Genomic DNA, 24,002 nt, shown 5'->3' with positions numbered 1-24,002 from the left:
CAGATTAGATAGGTGTAGCCTGAGGATTCTCATTTGCTATCTGTGTGGACTTGGGAAATTTACTTAATTCCTCTGCCTAAATTGCCATCTGGTTGATATTAGGGTTGAATGGATTGCATAAAAAAGTGTCTGGCATATGAAGACTATATACACATTAGCTGTTATTAATATTATTAATTCATGTTATCTAGTCAAGAGGAGCTTCTCATCCCTGTGCAGTAAGAAAATGGGCAAAGTAGAAGGGAACTAATTCTCTCGAATGAAGCATCATTCTAGAAGGCATCTGTTCATTTCTCAGGGTTAGAAGAATTTTTAGAAAGTATGCACTTTAGGGGCGCCTGGGTGGCTCAGTGGGTTAAAGCCTCTGCCTTCGGCTCAGGTCCTGGGATTGAGCTCTGCATCAGGCACTCTGCTCCTCAGGGAGCCTGTTTCCTCCTCTCTCTCTGCCTGCCTTTCTGCCTACTTGCAATCTCTGGCTGTCAAATAAATAAATAAAATCTTAAAAAAAAAAAAAGTATGAATTTTAACTCTTTCTTGACCTTAAAAAGCAGATGATTATCTTCGTTTGAGGAAACTGACCTCAGAAATACATCCTTTCTGTCTTTCAGTGGCAGCAGTATGTATCTCTTGGTTCTGGTTCTAAAGAAATAGGCTGGTTAAATAAACTATACAAAAAATATTGGCAGGAGTAGAAGGCAGGCAGGGAACATTCAGTAGTTCAGTAACCAGTTGCCTTCTTCCTAGCTCTAGGGATTATAAAGGTATAAAAATGACCTGTGCCATACCACAGTAGAGCCCACGACTGTCTGTTACTGACAGCTTTATTTCACAAAAACATTTGGAACTTCCTGTTTTCATATAGACCCAAGCTTTGCTTTAAACACATATCACATAGATATTCAAGATAGTGTTAAATGAGAAGATTATATATGGAACACTGAATTTGGCACTATAGAGAGCTTTAAGATAGGGATATAATCCCTAGAAAAAGTTTTTTTTTTTTTTTTTTTTTTGTCTCTCATTAATGGAATCATGTTAAATGCCTAAGGCAGAAAGCAATGTGAAGAGTTGTTTAAATTTTCTTTCCTTTTATGAAGACAATTCCAGTGCTTTGTTTTAAATAGGTACTTACATATCCTAAGTCAGAATCACTTACATCTTTGTTCTTCATTTGATAACTTATAAACGAGATACATTTAGGACAGAATATGAGACTCTAATAGAGCCCTTATGAGCTTCCCCTCTTGTTACTCCTGCTACTGTTACTACTACTGCTACTGCTGCTGCTATTACTACAGTTAATGTTACCATTTTCTTCAACATTATAGAGTTGGTACTACATGCTGACCTTGTGCCAGGCAGTTTACTTAACTGATTTGTTTAATGACCTGACAAGAGCTCTCCAGGTGAAGATGTTGAAGTAAATTGATTGTTAGAAAAATCAAGATTATTCTCTTAGTGGAATCATTAATCTCTTAGCTCTGTGGGAGTTGAATTTTGACTTTATCAAATGATCTAGATATTATATTGTGGGAGTTGGATTTTTACTTTATCAAATTATCTAAAAATTATATTGGGTCATTTGACCCCATTCTGAGCTTCTATCCCCTCATCTATTAAATACGAATAATGGTGTCTGCTGCATTAGAAATGTTGTTAGGATATTGAAGGAGTTATTAAAAAGAAAACACTTTGAACAAAGAGTAAATGCTACCTATTATTACTTAATATGATCTGCCTTAGGTGTCATAAAGCTTTGTGTGACACAATTAAGCAAAAGCAATTATCCCACAAAAGTTGGACAGATGAAGCCTGGTTATAGTATGCTAGGTCTGAAAATATTACAGCCAGTGTGTCTAAAGATAAATAATCAGAACAGAAATAGGACTGTTTCTTGAATGGGAGTGAGGAACTAGTCCTATGCCAGAGAACTGTAGTAGTTGGGGAGAGGGCTCTGGAAGTGTGCCTTCTCATTGGAGGGCAGATTGACTACTTGCCTGACTAAGGTGCTACGTGATGCCAAAGCCATCCCTAATGAAGACATCTCTAATATGACACTACCCACATGTTTGCTGTACCTTTTACCAAGAGGATTTCACTTCTTGTTTGCATATCTGATCAAAGCAGAAAACCTTACTGAATAAATAATATTTAGCCTTATTGAAATAAAGAATTATATAGAAGAGTGAATAATTTTGTGAGAGTTCCTTTTTTGGCAGGAGTTTCTCTTAGCAATAACTGCATGCATGAACAGAAGTATTTTGATTTGTGTTTATGGGTGTACGTATGGTATATAACTTGCATGATGTGTGCTTATGTGTACATTTATCTACGAGTATGTTTGCAAGTGTGCTTACATATTTATTAATTAGTAGTTTTTTACATATATGCATTAGATTCTTATTAGCTGGCTTTTTTTTAAAGATTTTATTTATTTGACAGAGATCACAAGTAAGCAGAGAGGCAGGTAGAGAGACAGAGAGGGAAGCAGGCTCTCTGCTGAGCAGAGAGCCCAATGTGGGGCTCGATCCCAGGACCCCGAGATCATGACCTGAGCCAAAGACAAGAGGCTTAATTCACTGAGCCACCCAGGCGCCCCTAGCTGGCTTTTTCATAACTACATGTTCATGGTGCACATTTGCAATCTCAAACATAATTTATGTTAAATATATTTTCTTAACCATTTTTACATTCTCATCTTTTCAAGAATTACTTAAATTTGGTTTCTATATGAGGGAATTAAGGTTTAGGGATTTTAAATAATTTATCTCAGGTCACACTCCTATATGTCCATGTGCAACTAAATCTTACGGCTTTTCGTTCATGCTCTATCTAGCTCTTCTTGCTTGTACCTTACTGTTTCAATGTAAAGTAAAAAAAAAAGAAATTAAACCTCTCTTTCTTACTTTCATTCTTTTAGTTAGTCAACTAATCAGTTTTCCTATAGGATGAAAGACATTCTTGTCACATTCTTGTTACAGATATACGCATGCATATATATATGTATATAAAATCATACAAAATTTATCATAATTTGATTTCAAGCAAATAACTGATCTCAAGCTGAAATAACTAATTTAGATTAGATAAATTTAATATATTTATCAAGCACCTGTTATATCCCATGTAGTCTGGTAGGATATGCTCTTATGGATAAGAATCTTAATATCTGATAGTTAAGATAATTGTGATAGTAGAGCTATATTCAATATGGTAGAGCAGGGAGTGGCTCTTTTATGACTTTTGTCTGATGGTTTTAGGGGACTAGATTCATCTGATACATTTTATCTAAGAATGAAATCCCCCTTCCTTTTTAATATAAGATTCATGGATAAGATAATTTAGATTAGACATCATAAAACCTATCATTTTGCTCCTAAGATAACATACTGTGTATAACTCCAAAGGTGTCTAATATATGGTTCTGAAAGGTGTTTATTATCTAACATTTTAAAATACCCAAACTCTGCATTCTTCTATATTAACATTGAGCTAATAAAGTCATTTTAGAGTGTATAATTTAAGTTCTTTATTTTATAGAAAAGTGAATTGATAACAAGTGATGTGAAATTAATTTTCCAAAGTTGTGAATTGAAAGAGACATCAAAGTATAGTCATATATGAAAATGCCATCCCACTGTCAATGAAGAGCTTATAATGAAATTAGTGTTATCAAAGCTATAATGGAATTTGATTCAACAGAGTTTAACTGAACATCATTAGTACCTTCATTATGAATTTTAATCAATTAAATGTATATATAATAATCATCTATTGCCAAAACTACTTGTCTATTTCTATCATATGTCACCTTTTTAGCATTTACATTTGTTTTTGGTGAAATTTAAATCTCTGAACATTTACTTTCAAGGAATGGAATAATTGACCTGACATTGTGGGTATACCGTCACAGCAGTACTCATTGTGCTGACTGGAGTCACTGTTTTAGATGAAGAATGCTGAATGAAAGATACCAATGGCAAAACAATGTGAGACTAATAGACAGCATCATTTTTTAATAGGTCATAGCTCTAGAATTTTTCTTTAGTGACTAGAATTAAATAATGCTTCTATGTTTAATGCTCGGCTAGTATTTACATATATAACATCATATGCCAGATATTGATACTCTTTATTCATGATTTGAAGTAGTATTTAGAGTCTAAAGAATTGGAACACTCAATTAAAAACTTTGTAATGATTAAAAAAAATAACAATACTCTGGTTAAGAGGTCATATATGTAGGAAGGATGAGTAGCTTTAATACAAAAGACTGATGAGGAATTCCACAGAACATTTGCAATATAATTAATCAATCATCTCCTTATAGAAGTACTTCTAAGCCTATTTCACAACTTGGAATATAACACCTCTGAATAACTTCCTGCACTTAATGAAGAACGTCCTTACTACTCTAAATTTGCATACCACAAAATAACACCAGAGTTGTAGAATGGCTCTCTTTGGTTTTATTGCTAGTACTTATCAGTCAGGAAGTGCAAATTTGTCCCCATTTTTGCCACTGAGTATTGTAAAACAATTGAAAGTAATTTAAATGCCATATAAAGTCTTTAAGGAATTAGATATTCGTTCAAAAGACAAATGGGAAAGTATCCCAGAAAAGAATTTGGATCTGGAAATGAGGAGGGGAATAGGAAAACTTAGATTGTTTGAAAATAGCGAAGAGTTGCTGAACTGACTTCACAGAAAGGAATAGAAAGGTGCATAAGTTGAAACTAAGACCTATCAGGTGGCTTTTCAGATGTGGTTTTGTTTCCAGTACAGTTACTTACACATAGGTGTTCATCCATTGCAGTTCTTTTCTTTCCCCCTTTTCTAGAAATGTGAACATGGTAAGACATAAATATCTATTAAATAAATGCACAAAGCACAATAGCTTTCTGTCACTAAATGTATTTATATAGTAATGGTGGAATTGACATAATTATATCCAGGTCCTCTTGGCAGTGACATCTCTTCTAACCGGATGCTAGAAAACTGTGACCTTACCCCTCCAGCTGACTGGTGCTGTCTTAACCATCTTTTCCATCAAGTTAAAGTATCCATTAGACTAGGACCTTTCAGTAATGTGCAGAATTGTCATTCAGATTCACATGAGGGCTCTTTGCTAAAGAAACCTATAAACACAGTCAATTATCATATGGTTTCACTTGCAGAGCATAAGGAATAATACGGAGGATATTAGGAGAAGGAAAAGAAAAATGAGTTGGGGGAAATTGGAGGGGGAGTTGAACCATGAGAGACTGTGGACTCTGAGAAACAAACTGAAACAAACCGAGGGTTTTGGAGGGGAGGGAGGTGGGGGTTGGGTGAGCCTGGTGGTGGGTATTAAGGAGGGCACGTATTGCATGGAGCACTGGGTGTGGTGCGTAAACAATGAATCTTGGAACACTGAAAAAATTAAATTTAAAAAAAAGAAACCTATAAACATACGTGCATGCACACGTACACCTCATAGCATGCAACTGTAGGTACAGGATAGAGTACCCACAGTTAAAAATCTTTAGAAAGGGAAAAAGAGGGAAGCCATGGCAGTTACTGGTCCACACCATTGATGGAATCTTATTGACATATTGTGAAAAACTCTGTAGTTGAAAAAGTCCTTTAAAAGGAAACTGGCCAGCATCTGTCATTTCCTGACTTATTAATTTTAGCCATTCTGACTGGTGTGAGGTGATATCTCATTGTGGTTTTAATTTGTATTTTCCTGATGCCGAGTGATATGGAGCACTTTTTCATGTGTCTGTTGGCCATCTGGATGTCTTCTTTGCAGAAATGTCTGTTCATGTCCTCTGCCCATTTCTTGATTGGATTATTGGTGAGGATGTGGAGAAAGGGGAACCCTCCTACACTGTTGGTGGGAATGCAAGCTGGTGCAACCACTCTGGAAAACAGCATGGAGGTTCCTCAAAATGTTGAAAATAGAACTACCCTATGACCCAGCAATTGCTCTACTGGGTATTTACCCTAAAGATACAAGCGTAGTGATCCAAAGGGGCACATGTGCCCAAATGTTTATAGCAGCAATGTCCACAATAACCAAACTATAGAAAGAACCTAGATGTCCATCAACAGATGAATGGATCAAGAAGCAGTGGTATATTTACACAATGGAATACTATGCAGCCATCAAAAGAAATGAAATCTTGCCATTTGCAATGACGTGGATGGAACTAAAGGGTATCATGCTTAGCGAAATAAGTCAAGTGGAGAAAGACAACTATCATATGATCTCCCTGATATGAGTAAGTGGAGATGCAACAGGGGGGGTTAAGGGAGTAGGAGAAGAATCAATGAAACAAGATGGGATTGGGAGGGAGACAAACCATAAGTGACTCTCAATCTCACAAAACAAACTGAGGGTTGCTGGGGGGAGGGAGGTTTGGGGGAAGGGGGGTGGGGTTATGGACATTGGGGAGGGTATGTGCTATGGTGAGTGCTGTGAAGTGTGTAAACCTGGTGATTCATATACCTGTACCCCGGGGGATAAAAGTATATTATATGATTATAAAAAATAAAAAAATATTTAAAAAAAAAAGGAAACTGGATCTGCTCTCTGAGATAATTCCCTTGTCATTGTTCTGCATAACTTTATGTTTTAAATTATGGAAAGTTCTTTCTTGTTCAGTACCCTCTTTGGAGATCTGAAGTGGATTTTGAGAGCATAGAGTCTCTTAGCGGCTACTTGTCCATGAGGATTAAGAGGTCTGAGGACTCTTTACCAGTTTTGGACTTTTGTGACAATATGAATTTCCGTGAAAATTTTCGAGGCTTTTAATCCGTTTGCTTCTATAATTATCATGTTTACACGCAATCAGTCAACACAACAAGATTTCTTTCCTAAATATAGAACTCATATCTGCATATTTTTTGCTGCTTCCTCAATTCCATGCACCCTTCTCTGATCCTCTTTGTCTCCATCTCTCCTTTCTGTCTTATTCTTGATTTTGTTTATTTACTTGAGAGTGAGAGAGAGAGTGAGAGTGAGAGAAAATGGTCAGAGGGAGAAGCAGACTTCCTGCAGAGCAGGGAGCCTGATCCTGGGACTCCAGGATCGTGACCTGAGCCAAAGGCAGTCGCTTAACCAACTGAGCCACCCAGGTGCCCCTCTTAATCTGGTTTTTGCCCAAGGGTTTAATCACTGTGCTCAATTTAGAATTTTTAATAATGATTAAATTAACAATATTAATTTAATAAGGAATAATTAATTCCTTAAAGTAGTTGCCCATCTCATTTCCTACTATTTTAAATCCAGAAACAATGAACTTTTCCAACTTTGCAAATCCCCAAATTTTCTGGATTCTTTCCTTCTGTTTATGTTCTTACAGTGAATAATTCTTGGCAGAGCTCACTGTTTTTGTTCAATGTCTTGCTTAACTTGGGAAATAATAGCTAATGTTTTGTCTTTTCATATTGAACTGTAGACTTCTAGGCACTTGGTCTGCTTTTTCAAGTTCTTAACAAGCAAGAGTTTTACAAACTGTTTTGCTACTGAACTAAATGCATCTCTGTTTTTCCAGGTTCTAGTTCATATTTCCTTGTCACCTTCCAATGGCACATAGTTTATATTTTTGTTGTTACAGCAACACCTCACTGCAAAGTACTAATTCTTATATTATTTAGCGTAAGATATTCTACAATAATAAGTAGACCCAAAATTTACAGTGGCTCAAACAACAGCCTGAGACGGATGTTTCTGATCTGTAAGCAGTTGTCTTCTTTGAAAAGACCTGTTTTCTTCTGGCTTTACCATCTTCTATGGTTTTGCTATCATCACACCCAGCTGAGAGGGGAAGTAGCATGGAGGTATATAGGGAGCACATACTCCTCTTGAAAAACTTGGCCTCAGAATGACACATAATACTTCTGTTCCTGTCAGGCACAGTCACACCACACTGCAAAAGAAGCTATGAAATATAATCTAGCTATGTGTCTAGGAAAAGGAACAAATAAATGTTTGTGAACATTTATGCCTGCCATAGGTCCCTTTGACAGTTTTTCCATTGTTAAGATAGCCTGCTCTCTAAAAATAAAATTATTTTATGTATTAAACTTCTTTTTTTGTCCCTATAGGAAGAAAAAGAGGGTGAATAATTGGTAAAGAATGGTTATGTGCTCATCATATTATGGTTTGTTTTTTGTTGTTTTTCTTTTGTTTTTTTACCCTTTGGATAAATTGTAGGCTCCTTTAAGAAAGGACTCACGGTCTTCTATTTTGAGTGTTTACAGTGCCCTAAGCATAAACATGACAGCATAAGAGTACTAAATAAATCATTGTTTTTCTGTTCATTATTTAATGCTCTAGGGCAGAGTTCAGCAATTTTTTTTTCTATATGGCCAGATAGTGAACAATTTAGGCCTTTCTAGCCACATAATCTCTATTACAACTATGAAAATTTATTTCAGTGTAAAAGCAGCTGTAGACAATAAATAAATGAATAAATGTGTCTCTCTTCCAAAAAACCTTTACTTATAAAAACAGGCAGCAGTCAGGAGTTTGGATCCTAGCGGTAATTACCATTTTGCTCTTACCAGTTGTTTGATACAGAACAACTTTCTCAGACTCTCTGAGTCTCAGAATTCTAATGTAAAGTGGAGAAAGCTTATCCCTGTGGGTAGTTTTAAATACATGATAATGTGAGAATTACCAGTCATGGAGCCTTGAACAGAAGAGTTTCTCATTCATTAGACACATTTTTTTTTTTAAGATTTTTCATTTATTTATTTGACACAGAGAGAGAGAGATCACAAGTAGGCAGAGAGGCAGGCATAGAGAGAGGAGGAAACAGGTTCCCTGCTGAGCAGAGAGCCCAATGCGGGACTCGATCCCAGGACCCTGAGATCAGGACCTGAGCTGAAGGCAGAGGATTAACCCACTGAGCCACTCAGGTGCCCCATTATTAGACACATATTATCATCATATCTAATCAATGTCAAATTGTTTATAGGTGAGAAAGTTAATTTTGAATGCATTTTTGGTCTTTGAAGAGAGTAAGGAATACTGGAGAACTGAAAACAATTATTTTTCCTTTTATTTTTCACCATGAGTTTGATAATAGATGCTCAATACATATTTAATTAAAGACTTGAAGACTAGTCTGTCTGTGTTGTCACGTACTAAACACATGAGGACCCATAATACTGTTGTGCCACAGTGATTCTTAACCTTTCCGATTTTATATATTCCTCCCATTGCCATATCAAAGAACAAGGATCGCAGCATGATAGAAATAATAGGACACTTTATTCTGAGAAATATATAGAGATGTTTATAGACATTGTGGTGTTTCATTTATCATTGATGGTAAATTTTAAGGACAGGATTACTGCTTCTCTATTGATGGAAACCAGTTTTATGGCTCTGGCTTTAAAACAAGCGATTCTGTTCAGTTTTGAAATGCATATAGTTTTATAATGATATAGATAAGAAAGAAAGATATTGCCATGGTAACTGTAAAATCCAAAGATAATAATAATTTTTAAATTGAAGGCCTACTATTGTCAGGTAGGGTTGGCAGGAGAAATCTGCAATACTGGTTAAAGGATGTACCAAGTGAGGGATGGGGGATACTTAAGAATTGTTTTTGAAAAACCTACAGCCCATTGAGACATTTTCTTGTTCCTCCAGGGTTATGCTTATAGTTCGTTAATCACAACTCTGTAGAGAACCTGGGAGAAAAAAAAAAATCCATTTTCCTTCCTAGATTTGAAATTCATGCGATGGCTGTATATGAGTACTGTGTGAATGGACTTTTTATCTTGAAGTAAAAAATATTCCCCTTTAATGTGTGCTTTAATGGGTGGAGAAATAAAAGATTGTTACAGTTAATTTTTTTTCCCACGTGTGATCTAATCAATATCTGAAGTACCACCATATGCCAAAAATAGTGGTAGGTAATTAGGGCATCAAATGAATGAGATAATGTCTATATTTGAGATCTAATATACTAGTGGAACACACAAGTAAACAGACAAATACAATGCTACCAGCTATAGAGGTAGGGACAAGCTACTATTAGGAAAAGAAGAAATAATAAGTTCATATTAGGGATTTATAGATTGATGTGTGAAGTGAGTCTCAAAGAATGAAGGTATCTCCTTCCCAAAAACTAAGATGGGAAGGGAATTCAGAGAAGGGAATTCCAGGAAGACAAGTAAAGCAAAACCCACTGATACTGTTTCTTATGTACTGCTTTACCTTTCCTTGAGTTTGCACATGTTTTTTCTTGGTCTATAAATACCTTTGTTACCTCTATCTGCGAAAATCATTATTCTTCAAAGATCAACTGAAATGTCTTCAGTTTGTGAAGGTTTCCCTGTCCTTCATAAGCACACTGAATCATCCTTCCCTTTCTTCAACAAATGTTAAGCTCCTGCTATAACCCAACATCATTCTGTTTGACAAACATTTTTTCACATGCTTCTTCTTCATTAAACTAAAGGTGTCTTATGGACAAGCACAACTGTTCAGAAACAATTTATCATCAAATCTTTGTTAGATAAATAAATACTTTCTTATTCTGTTTTCAATGATAGTCTTTTATCTCCAACTAGATCATTGGTTTCTTAGTGATAGCCATAATACCTAATTATCTAATGTCCAGTTTTTGCATTATCTAAGGAATTTAACACATTGTTATATATGTTAGTGCATATCTGTTATAAATATTAAATGGGTCACTTCTTGATTTGATTATTTTCATTGTATAGAGTCATGTCAACCAAGTGACACTATTTATCCTTTTCTTTCATCACATTATTCAAACGATTGGCTATTTGAAGGAAAAAATTTAAAACAACATAACTAAAATAGTTTGAAAATCCAGTACATCTTTTTACATGTTGAAATGACATTATCATTAGTCATTTCTTACTTTTAAGCAGTTATAACTATATGGCAACCAGAATAGTTTTAAATTTTGTTTCTCACATTTTTTTCTTGCTTCTACCCAGAAATGAAATGCTTTGAAAGTATTCAGGTCCACGCCAGTAAAGACTGTCTTGGATAGAAAAAGTTTTGTGTATGTACACCGTATCAGAAGAAGCTAGTCTTAAAAGTGTAACATCACCTACTTAAACCTCTCATATCTGGGAATTTACAAATACCCTTCCATCTACAGCATTCACAAAGCACCCTGTTTATAGGATTCATATGCATCATTCTTTTTGAACCTATGAACAGTCCTGTGGGTTAAGTATACCATTTATATTATAACTCCAATTTTAAAGATTATAAAAAGGAAAGTTAAGCGATTTGTGCAAGACCACACAGGTATTAATTGGTGGAATCAGCTTTAGAACCAAGCTCTTCCTAAACATTTCTCATTCTGTGCAATTATATTATATTGACCATCTGGAAGAATGGTTTACAAATTCAAAATAACATCCTGGAATTTTGTTGATTACCTAAAGATATCACCTGGAGAAGGAACATGGTATACTGAGAGAACAACAGTTTAAAATTCAAAGGGTGAGAATTATGGCCCTAGCACAGACTTTAGTGATGCTTCTTACCAGGGGGAAGTCACTTGATCTCAGTTTTCTTATCTTGAAAATTGATGCAGTAGTAGCTTCCCTAACCATACTCCAAATTGCTGTGAAGATCAAAGAACTTTATAAACTACAAGCCATTGTCTAATTATAGAGTATCATTATAAAGATGCACAGTAATAAATGCAGAGGACAGTACACCCTCCTTTGTGGTTAGATATCTGTTATGCTTTTATATAGTAGCTAGGAGATGCAAGTTCTAACTTTGGCTCTGCTACTACTTGACTGTATGTCTTTGAGAAATTCCCATAACTTCGGTCTGCTTCCTGATCTGTAATATTAGGATGGACTATATAATCTCTAAAGTCTTTTCTGTGTTGCAGTGTGTGATTCTAAGTGAATCCAACCATACTTTTTGGCTTAGACTCCCTAATCATCAGCAGAATAAATTGCAGAGACAGCTGGCTGGGGTTAGGGGTGCAGTCTCTGGCCACAGAAGTGCATAAAACTGAGGGGACCACATAGTCATCAAACAGATGACAGAGCTCTCATTAGCAATGTGCTGAAGCTAGTGACATCCAGGGACAATTGCAGCTGGCATTTTCTCCATGTTAGGAAGCCTGTTCAATTAGTTTTTCTGTGCTAGCTCAGTCTGAGCTCATCCTCTGAAAAATAAAGAAAGTGTTCTTTGTTTAATAATCAGAGTCGGGGCAATAATCATTAAGTTCACACTTTATAGCCCATCTAATATGTGTATACCGACATGCTATGTAACGGTTAAAAAAAAAAAAAAATGAATGGTACTCACCCTTCTGTTCTGGAAGGAGCATGCGCTTTGATACTGAAGAGCTTTGAGTTTGGGGCATGCTCTGTTGTTTACTGGCTGTATCTCTTTTATTTGCCGTTATGTTCACTGACTAACACCATACCTGACAAAAGTAGATACTTGTTATGTGTTGACCAAATAGATTTTTTAGTTCATATCATATTTTCTCTAAGTTTCTTCACACCCAATTTATAGAGTGATTGTGAGAAAAAAATGCAATAAAGAACAGAAGGACTTTTGTATGTTAGTCACTCAGTAAATATCCCCATTTCTTGCACAAATTCTCCTACCTTTCCTTATATTCTAGTGTAAGGAAAGTATTGAAGACATTTGCCAACAGATGTTTAAAAGTAAAATAGTCTATGTAATAAATAAACCATATCAGCAAAAGAAGCAGTTAATTCAGATTGAGAGATGTCTATGATAAAAAACAAAAAAATGCAAGTAACTGAAAGCCATTGGTGTAACTACTTTGGTCAGAGAGACATATAAATAGGCCAAACACATCTCCCTTTTCTTACTGCCTATCACAGTGATGAGCTGTTTCAAAACTGATAAACATGAACACACTTGCAGGGATTGCTCAGAATTGAAGACTACTCTAGAATTACAGAGAATGTTATGGGGAGGTATCCATAGTGACCAAACAGTACGCTTTTTTTGTTTGCTTGTTTTTTGTTTGTTTGCTTTTAAGAAAAATGGCACAATCTAAGAAAGAAAGCTTACAGGTGAGATTGATAGGAACCCAAGTTCAAGTTATACCTCTGATACCTGTATGTTGTGAGAACAGGAAGAAGTAATTTAATCTCTATAGGATCACATGCTATCATCTAAAAAAAAATGGGAGATAAAAATACTGATTTTGCAGATTGATTGTGAGGATTAAGTGAAAATTTTTGCTCAGCACATTGCAGGAACAAGTGCTGCCACAGTGTCCAAAATTTAGTAGATATTCAATATATTTTTACTGGTAGCTCAAAAGTCACTGAATTAGTGATTAATTGGGATATTATCACTTTAGAAGGAAGGTATGATAGTTTGATATGAACTTATCTGTAATCATAGTAGGTACTCAAAAATATTCCCTTCCTTTGGCTTGGTAGAAGGATTATTAGAAATGTATTAGAATTTTTAACTATAACACATATGATTAGGATTAATCAAACTTTTGGAGGCCTGGTTGATTAACTCAAATAGGAATAATTCAGAATCCACAGTACATGTAAACTCTCAACGTTCTGAGAAAATCCTGGTTTCTCTGTTACTGCTTAGAACAGTTTATTGCCAAAGGGAGCAGAACTCACTTCATGAGGATGTGACCAGGGCAGTGTTCAGAGCCTGGCAAGAAGGGCCTTGCTTTTGGAATGTGAAACCCAATGACTGCCATGTTGACGTTCTTAATAATTTGGTCTTTGTTTTTTGTAAATCATTCTTGATGATATAATGGAATATTACCTGGGGAATTGGGACTTTGTCACATAAATGATACTGCCTCACACACCTTCTCCACATTCTTGAGATGGGCCTCTCTGTTGTCTGCTTTCTCTTTCCTATCACCCAAGCTCCCAGCCTGCTTCCTCTACCCGCCCCCGCCCTGGGACTGGGGACACTCCACCCAGAGTGGCAATTTGATCACACAAACGGAAGGCCTGTGTTCTCCCATTGCAATTCCACTGCCACTCTCTGATGTGGACACGTATATACAAGGACTTAGAGTCAGGCTCACACCCTTCATTTTCTTGGGCCAGGCAAGGTAGCAGCCACCCCTGAACTTGCTGGCAGTGCCGTAGCACATTCAATAGGATCTCAGCACGGATGCTCGCTTAATCTGGATACTGCACACGTCCTGAAACAAGAGAGGTTTCAGTATCTGAACAGCCATCTGCCACACTAGGTTAAAGTGGTGGGCCTGTGGGAAGGAGAGATAAACTTGTCTACTCTACACTCAAGCAGGGCCCTGCATTGACATTTTGCACTGGGTCTCACAAATCAGGTAAAAGATCCTGAACGTGAGGCACATGATATAGCTGAGCCCAGAGCTAGCACATATGCTATAATGAGACCAAGGTTTGTCCCCATCATATTATACACATGTCTAGACATCTGAGGTTTCTCTGAATAAAGAGTCCCTATTTTTGCCTATGTAGTGAACATAATCACTTGTAAATCTCAAATACCTCAAATTCAAATGGCCTAAATAACACTCAGGATTGCTTCCACCCAACCCTGCACTTCCTCCCAGTCTGATTATTTTCCAACAATGTCATGATCATCTTATTCCCTTTTACAACCTAAGAACGCAGAGTCACATTTGAAAATTCTGTGTCTTTCACCCCTTTAGGTGATGCATATCAATTGTGGCTCATAGAACTTAGTTCCCAAAATACCTCTTTAATGTAGCCATTTCTCTTTGTCCTCACTATCATCATCTTCATGTAAGCTCCCACAACTTGCCTCATCAGCTGTATCCACTCTTTCTCACCCTCAGCAACTAGGATGATCTTCTTGCAAAGCAAATCTGATCACATTACTTCCTCTACATTAACCTCTTAAGCTTCTAATTTCTCCTAGGAAAAAAGAGCAAATTCTTAACTTGGCCTGAAAGACCTTGCATGGTCTATCTTCCCCTGTCCACCCCTTCAGTTTTGTCACACATCATGCTCCTGGATACTGCCTATACTTTGGCCACACGCTGCTTTTTCTAATTCCCCTGAATGTGAATGTGCTCATGCTGGCTTAGTAATTGACCTCCCCAATCTTCTAATCAACTGCAACTTTTCTGCAGATTACAGCTTCCTTACTGGTTCCTTGGAAGAGCCTGCTCTGATTTTTAGGGTTATCACGCAATACAGAGCACAATGTAGCATGCTTTGGTAATAACATATTTATTTTTTTTATTTATGTGTATGATTCTTCGGTTAATGTCTACCTCTGCCAGATGTGTTGTATTTCCAGGGTTTCTCATAGTGAATGACACATAGTAGCTGTTTAATAAGTATTGATTAATTCATTGAATGACTCAATGTGCATTTAGTATGTTTATCTTTAATAAAGCCTCTAGAGCAAATAACATAGTTCCTATTATGCAGTATGTGGCATGACTAAAAGTCACAGGTTAAGATTATGCAACTTTTGGAGTATTAAATCTTTTTGTATCTTAGAGATACTTAACCTATAAATCGGTTGAATAATAGTCTGTCAAAGATATCTGTCTTTTTTTAAAAAGATTTATTTATTTAATTGACAGAGTGATAGCTAAAGAGGGAACACAAGCAGGAGGAGTGGGAAAGGGAGAGGCAGGCCTCCCGCTGAGCAGAGAACCCTATGCAGGGCTCCACTCCAGGACTCTGAGATCAAGACCTGAGCTGAAGGCAGATGTTTAGGGGACTGAACCACCCAGGCGCCCCAAAGATATCTGTCATTTAATAGGGAATCCTCTTTGGGAGCCTGGCTGCCTCAGATAGGTAGGTGTCTACCTTCAGCTCAGGTCCTGATTTCAGGGTCTTGGGAATGAGCCCATCCCAACCTCTAGGGGGTAGGGGGTTCCCTGCTCAGCAGGGAGTCTGCTTCTCCCTTTGCCCCTCACCATGCTCGCTCTTGCTCTCTCTCTCTCTCTCTTGCATGCAAGGACTCTCTCAAATAAATAAAATCTTGGGGCACATGGGTGCCTCAGTCAGTTGAGCATCTCCCTTTAGCTCAGGTCATGATCTCAGGGTCCTGGGATGGAGTTCCACATCAGGCTCCTTGCTAAGTGGAGAACCTGCTTCTCCTTCTCCCGCTGCCTGCCATCCCCCTGCTTGTAAGTTTTCTCTCTCTCTCTCTCTGACAAATAAGTAAAATCTTTAAAATAAATAAATTAATAAAATCTTCAAAATATTAAAAAAAGTTCTATTCCATAGACCTTAAATTGTAGTGTTCTCACATATGTGGTAGATGAATACCTAGGATATGATCACTTAAGACTCCCCACCACCTTATCTTAGCATTGACCTATGTGACTAAGCATATACTCCAACACTTTGGGGAGAAGATTCAGCCTGCCAGATGTCCATTTCTCTACTGTAATGGTCCAAATTTAAGACATTTAAAAAACAGGGCATTTCAAGAACTTGGCAGTGATTAGCACTCTCTCCTACTTCTTCAGTGGCATTCAGAAATGGAATTCAGAGTTTTGGAGCCAGGCAGCTCAAGGTGAATGCTTGGCAATGCCATCTACTATCTCTGTGGGTCTGAACTAGTCAATTATCTTTAATTCTCCATCAATAAAGTAGGCTTGGTAGTAATGATTTTGCATAGTGGTCATTAGAATCAAGTGAAATATTATAAGTGAAGCCACTTTATAAAGAATAAGACACCTTGTTGTGCTGGTTATCATTTATTTTCACTTAGTGATATATGAGCTGTTTTATTTCTAAAGAGTAGACTGCCAATGTGACTTTTTGCAATATAATTAACATGTACGTATTCAGAAAGGAAATTACTTAATAATAATTCTGTAGATGCAATTTCTGTGAGAGGTTACCAAGGAGAATTCTGAGTGTATGGTTTTAAAATACTGAGTCTAAAATATGCCTACATATTAACTGCATGATGTTGGTGATAATAGCAAATTCCACGTGCTTCTCGTGTTAAATTTTAAAAGATAATGCTGCTTCATTTATGCTCAGAACAGCATGACTGTAAGGTATATTTCCCATTGCATAGTTGAGGACACTGAGAAATTAATGAGGGCAGTGAAAATTTCAGTTTTTCTTCTTTTCTCTTGTTCCCTCCTCCTTTAGGGCAACAAAACCAATGAAGAACTTGTGATGGCATTACACTTTGCATACAATCCAGAGATAATATAGCTCTTCCAAGTTTTGTAAAATAAAAGTTACTCAGTTTTTATAGTGCTTTCTTAAGGATATTTTATTTACTTAACTGATTATCCTTATTAATTGTGTTCCAGGAAGCATACTATTTTTTGTCAACGGATTTAAAACACATACAGTTGTTAGTTAGTATGGTTTTGTTATTTCTAAGGGAAAGTTAGGGGAAAAAATCATTTTTTGACATTTAAATAGAGTATTTTGCACAAAGAAAATACTCTAATGACAAAAACCTCGCTTGTTTCTAATATCGATGTCTATTTTTTTTCTCTTCAGGAGGAAAAAGAAAGTCATCAAGAAATGTGCTTTCTTTAGTGGTTTTGAGAATAGAGCTTTCCACCATAAAAATTTTGACAATCTCTGTGAAATCAATGCATAATTAATAGTAACTGCGAGCCATTCATGTTTATAGGGTCTAATATATTAGAATAATAGTCTTGGTGATGACAGCTTCTTCTAAATATTTCTCAGCGTAGTGTACCATAGATAACAAGCAAATTAACTGTGTGTAATCATGAGACCTAACTTAAAATTTCTGTGCCGGATCTAGACACAAAATTACTAGTGTTAAAGGCCTGTGATCACTTAATTCTCCTTCAGTCCAACCTCATTAATTAAAATAATTTTAGTCCATTGATTAATCATGAGATTTTACTAAACTATAATTATATTTTTAAAAATTTTGACATACTAGTACATATTCTCATAAGGTGATGATTGTTGGAAAAAGAACTTAGAATTAAACTTTGTAATGTATTTTGAAGTTCAGTGGGGAAGAGATTTTAGAAAACACTTCTGCAGTCTCCTGATCTTTTGGAAAATGATCCTAAACTTACATTTCTGCCAGTTTTTAGACATGTTTTGAATACAGCACAAAACCTGCACTCTCTACTTGGACCCTTTTGATACAAAGAAGAAAGGAATAAACTTGTAAGTGGATTCTTTCTGCTTGGTATTCCGCTAAGCACTTTTACTTGTGTTTTTATTCCTCAATAATCGTGTGAAGGGAAAAAAAGTGCTAAGACACATTGAAAAATTGCTATTTGCTAGACTTCATAAAGCAACTATCCTATTTAATTATTTTAGTAATTCTAATGGGTATTGATATTCCAATTTTATACACGAAGAAACTGAGTCTCAGAAACCTAGTGACTTGTGCCAGGTTCCCCAGGGTGAGAGTAAAAAGTTCAGGGTCAAAACTTAAATATTTTGGTGCATAGTCTCAGGCTTCTCCCTTCCTATTGCAGCTGCCAGGCTGGCAAAGGTTGCTCCAAAGTGAATACATGCATGGGCCCATTTATGAAACTCCCTTAGCTCTCCTAGCTGGTTTCTTTTGACACTCTGCCACAGACACAGACCACGGTCAACAAAATTCTATGCTGAAATGTCAAGTGCAAGGAAAAGATGTGGAAGGAGACTGACACCCTGACTCGAACAAGAACACACCAGCATATTTGTTGAAAATTATGCAGATACTTTAGGTTGGTGAGTTCTCAGTAGGAGGAGAACATGAAATAGTTACCAGATTATCTTTCAACTAGAAAACTAAGACTCTGATGGATAGAGAGAATCACATTTTCCAAAAGAGTATGCAAGTTAAATTACGTTTCTGGGACATCATCTACCATGTGTCCATAATATAGAAAGCTAATGACATCTGCATTAATAAAAGCAGTTCTGGCTGCACAAACAGAAAACCTTTAAATTGTCAGGTGCTTAAGACAAAAATAAGTTTTTCACTCAGCGCATGGCTGATGCACTGTTCCTAGTTGGGCGGCATTCAGGGACCCAAACTTCACAGTCCCACTCCCTTGTCGATACCAGGAGTCTTCTCTGTTCAGTCAGAAGATAGGGAGCGACTACAGCAAATTCAAACTTACCCCTTAATCACATTTGCCAGAGTGATATGCTCCCTTCAACTCATTATCTCATTGGCTAGAACTACAAGACCCTGCCTAGAGAGATGAGGTGGTGGGAAATGCAGCCCTTGATAGAGTAGCCACTCCCTGCGGGAATTACACCTTGGAGGGGAGCAAGGATTATTAAGTGTTGACAAACTGCCTCTGCCAATGCATCAGCTTACTATGTTATGGAGAACATTATTGTAGAAGAGCACCTATGGGGAAACAGAATGCAGATAGTCCACGGCCAAAGCAAAGGTATAGATGGGATGAAGCTGAGGAAGAAAAACAGCTAAAATGTGTTCATGAGGCATGCACAGTAAATGGCGCTGGGGTTCAAGGTGTTATCTGCAGAGGGTAAGGGTATTTGAACTTTGTTGTGCATGAAGAGAAAGATGAAAATGAGTGGGAAGACAGAATTGAGGAGAAAACAGACATTTACGCAGCAGTTATTGTAGGAGGAGCTGATCAGGTGGAGACTCACAGAGCAGGTGGTGAAAGAACTCACCAGAGGCAGAACAAAGGAGATAGAAATTTATTGAATACAGGGCAGTACACAGGCAGGACAGCAAAGGAGAGACTGTCTGCCAGCAGACAGTGGTGGAGGGCTGGTGTTAAGGGGCAAGTGAAGAAGTGTGGTAATATATAGAATTTTCCTTTTGGGGTACCTGTGCCCAGTTGTAAATAGCTCATTGGTCAGCTAGCGCTGTTGGCTATTTTCTGGTGGGTTGCCTCATGACCTTGTTTGCATTCATCCCTGGAGGCACTGTGAGCCCTTTTACTATACTCAACCTTCTATGGCTCAAGCCTGTTGCCTAAAACAGCCTCCACTTTTAACCGTGATCAAGACAACTATCCAACACTTTGCACACGACATATCATTGAACCATCACAATCATTCTATAAGGTCGATTTTACCAAGTTTGATTTTTTTTTCTATTTTACTGGAAAAACTAAAAGAAATCTAAGATTTAGACCCTTAGCCAATATGCACAGCTAAAATGGCAAAGTGTAATGGAAAACAAATTCCTGTGTGTGCTCTACTTTCAGTATTCTACTATAACATTGCTTTACTTTCTGATACCAGTTATCTGGGCTTTCCACACTTCGGGCAATTCTGCAATACCAGCTGGGTGTCCTGCCGATAGTGTCAGATCCCACAGGTTAAGGGCTCAGACCTACAAGCTATTGTCTTATGCCAACTTCAGATTCCAGTCAAGGTCCAGACTGTCCACCTGTGCTTGTGACCAACTGGCTGTAGATCAGAGGTTCTCACAGCCCCTTGTTGGGTTCAGTAAATTTGCCAGTGGCTCACAAAATTCAGGAAAACGTTTTACTTTTTGGATTACCTAGTTATTATAAAAGAGTAAGACTCAAGAACAGTTAGGTGGAAGAGATGCATAGGACGAGATATGTGGGTAGCGGCACGGAGCTTTCATGACCTCTTTGGATGTGCTATCCTCTCTGCATCTCCAGGTGGTTAGCCACTAGGAATTTTTGAACTCATCCTTTTAGATTTTTTTGGAAGTTTCATTACATAGACATACCTGATTAAATCATTGGCTATTGGTAATTGAACTCCATTTTCATTCAGCTCCTCTCCCCTCCAGTGCTGGGGAGCAAAGCTGAAAGTTCTAACCCTCAAATCACATGGCTGGTTCCTCTGTCAACCAGCCCACATCTTTAAGTGCTTTCCAAAAGCCATCTCATTAACATAAACTTAAATGTAATTGAAAATATTTATTCTGACTATCAAACATTACTTTATGGCTCTCATTACTTAGGAAATTCCAAAGTTTTTAGGAACTTCTGTCCAGAAACAAGGAAAGATCACATAGATATGTCTTATTATAATTCACAGTATCTCACAGGGCTGTATCTCAAGCCAAATTCTGTACAACTCAAAATCTCTTATACCAGTAACAAACAGAGATAAATTGAAATCTCTTGAAAGGCTGTTCCAGACACAGTTGCACTTGATTAACTTTTCACTCCAATTTCCTAAGAGTCCTACAGACTTGAGCTATGATGGGAAACAATTAGGGAGTGGGACTCAGGGGAAGGTCTAGTGGATAATATACCACACCATAAGTAAATTTTCTTTGATGATGATTTAAAATACAGATCCTTGTGCAGAGTGGTGACACAGAAAGCACTTAGGAAGAGGAAAAGTCCCAGCAGGTATTTAGTTCTTACTATACAACAGAAAATCTTGTTGGCATTTACTGTACCAACATTGAACCTTCATGTAACCCTCTCTTAATGCTGTTAATATCCTCTCTTTTATATATAAAGAAACAGAGACATAGAGGTCATACAGCTCCTAATGATATGTATTCTGAGCGTATGAGCCTGAATTTGGATTCACATTGCCCGATTTAAACTTTCAGGTGTAACAGAATTCTGTAGTGCAAAGGAAAGATAGAGGTACCCAAAAGGAGTTTCTGTCTATGGAATCCTCAGTGAACACAGAGAACATGGGAACATGGGAACAACAGGGAAAAGAGAGAGAGAGGACGTATTATTATTTTTTTTTTCACTTTGGTTTTGTTCCTTTTCAGTTCTGTGGAAGGACACAGAAGGCAAAGATAATATTTGCTAAGGAAAAATAGAAATATTATGGCTCAAGTATTCAAACTATAAAAATAATTTTATAGGGTAAGACTTGAAACAGATTCCTAGAATATTTTGTAGGCTTAAATGCAAAGCCAAGTCAAGTACTTCAGCTAAAAGAAAACAATAATGAACAAGTTAGAGAAAATTCATTGGGCAAGAATGTGGAGACCTGGATTAAAGCAATCAACATGATAAATAGTTATGGATTCAGATGAGTAGGAGTACATTGTTAACTTAAAACATACTTGTAAATTTGACTGCATCAGGAGAATCATAGTGTCCTAGTAATGGGAAATATCCTCTCTTTGAGGCAGAAGCCTTGCCTCTCTCTCTCTCTTTTCTCTCCCCCCTCTCTTATTTACTACTGCTTTTACCAAGATACAGAACTCTTCCTGGAAGATAGCTTAAGGACTCAAAACATATTTGTTAAGTGAGTGAGTAAATGAATGAATGATATTAAAACTGATCACATGGCTTGTGCAGACATAGAATTTTCTTTTCTCATGTAAGGCTCTAAGACAAGAGAGACAGGATTAACTGATTTATGTTACAAATATTTATTGAGCCTCATGATATCTCAAGTACTCTGGTAGATAATTATAGATAAGGTCTGTTCCTCATGTAGCCAGTACACGTTCAGAAATACAGATGGGAAAGTGTCTCTAACTTCTGCTATGTTACAAAGAGGTGAAGAGAGCTCTTTAAGTTATAAAAAAGTATACTTCAGGATGTGTGCGTACAGAAAATAGATATCTTGAGTTATCTGAAGGGATGCCATATGGGCATCTAATCACTCTTTGTAGCTTTGAAAATCATAACTAGGTATAATGCAAAGAAGTTATAGGAAGACAACATTCTGCCTAATGTTAATGAGAAAACTGTTGAAGTTTTTCCTCCCCAAAGTAGAAGCTTCTGGCTCTTGAAGGGATGAGTTCCTTTTCACAAATGAATTTAGGAAATATAATTATTATTAATAAAACTACATAGCTGTTATAAAGTTAATTTTTTAGTGTCTTGTGCACTTACTTGAGTATTTGCAAATATTTCAGTTATTAGTACTAGTAATTGCATTAAAGGGGGCATGGAAGGAAAGAAAGAAAGTTGATAATAGAACAGACAGAAGCTTGTCGTTTAGATCTATGTAAGAGAGAAATTCACCTAGTTTGTGTCTTAACTTTGTGTGTTTGCTCAAAATTGGGCAAGAGTATTGTCGTGTTAAATCAGTCAGACTAGAGATTGTTTCTTAATTCTATCTAACTCCTTATGAGTGGTGCACTGGCGTGGATTATCTGGGTCAAGCTAAAGTATCTTCAGCATTCCCTTCCACTGCGAAGGGATTTAGGAAATCCTCCATGAAATATGGAGACTTCTCTGTGGTGAAATTGAGTTAAATATGTCACCAAAGTTTATCTAAAAATTTTCTCTCATTTAAATAATACAGGTTTTCTCTGCCTCCAGATAGAATCACCAAATTTTTCAAATAAAAATACAGGACACGCAGTTAAATTTGAATGTAATATTTGGAGCAGCTTTTAGCAGGACAATTATTCTTTGTTTATCTGACATTCAAGTTTAACTACCTTAGGTATATTATATTATATTATGTTACATTATATCATTATGTTCTATTAATTTGCCAAACTTACCCTGGAACAATATTTCACAGTGGGACAGGGAACAGCAATAATTACTGTTAACTTGAGAATATGAAATTGTATTAATGTAAAATATAGATACTATGTATATAATTTGTTCTAGGAGTCAGAAATTTAAAAAAGAAAAAAGAATTTAAAACTGCTCTTTTTCCCATATGGATATCAGAATCTAACAGTAGGTGACAAACATGTAAACAAAAACAAAACCTAGCATTTTAGGTGTTATGAGAGAGTTGCGAATGGAGTCGGGTGGAGGTAACCAAGGAGAGATTATAAGGTCTGACCTGCAGGAGGTAAGAAGGGTTCGTGGAAAGTTTTATAACAGAGACAAAGTTTAAGTTGAATCTTGACAGGTAAATTGGTTTCACTAGGAAAACAGATTGTACTGTAATAATTATTGGATATTGATGAGGGGGCAGGAGGCTGGCTGAGGACAAAGCAAAAGCTGGCGCCTTGCACCCCCTCTTCACCTGCTCCCCTCCGTAATATGTGTAGCATTCCTCAGACACCCCTGACTGCCATAAAACGATAAATAGTTTACTTGCAGGGATCGCAATCCTGCAGAACAGGAATCTCCCTTGCTCTACAGATGTCCTAGAGACCTAAACAGGGAGGTTACCTTATC

Source organism: Mustela nigripes, chromosome 1 (genome assembly GCF_022355385.1).
Source record: "Mustela nigripes isolate SB6536 chromosome 1, MUSNIG.SB6536, whole genome shotgun sequence".
In the NCBI taxonomy this organism is placed as follows: Eukaryota; Metazoa; Chordata; class Mammalia; order Carnivora; family Mustelidae; genus Mustela; species Mustela nigripes.
The sequence above is the reverse complement of the archived record's forward strand: the minus strand, read 5'-3'. Positions refer to the sequence as shown.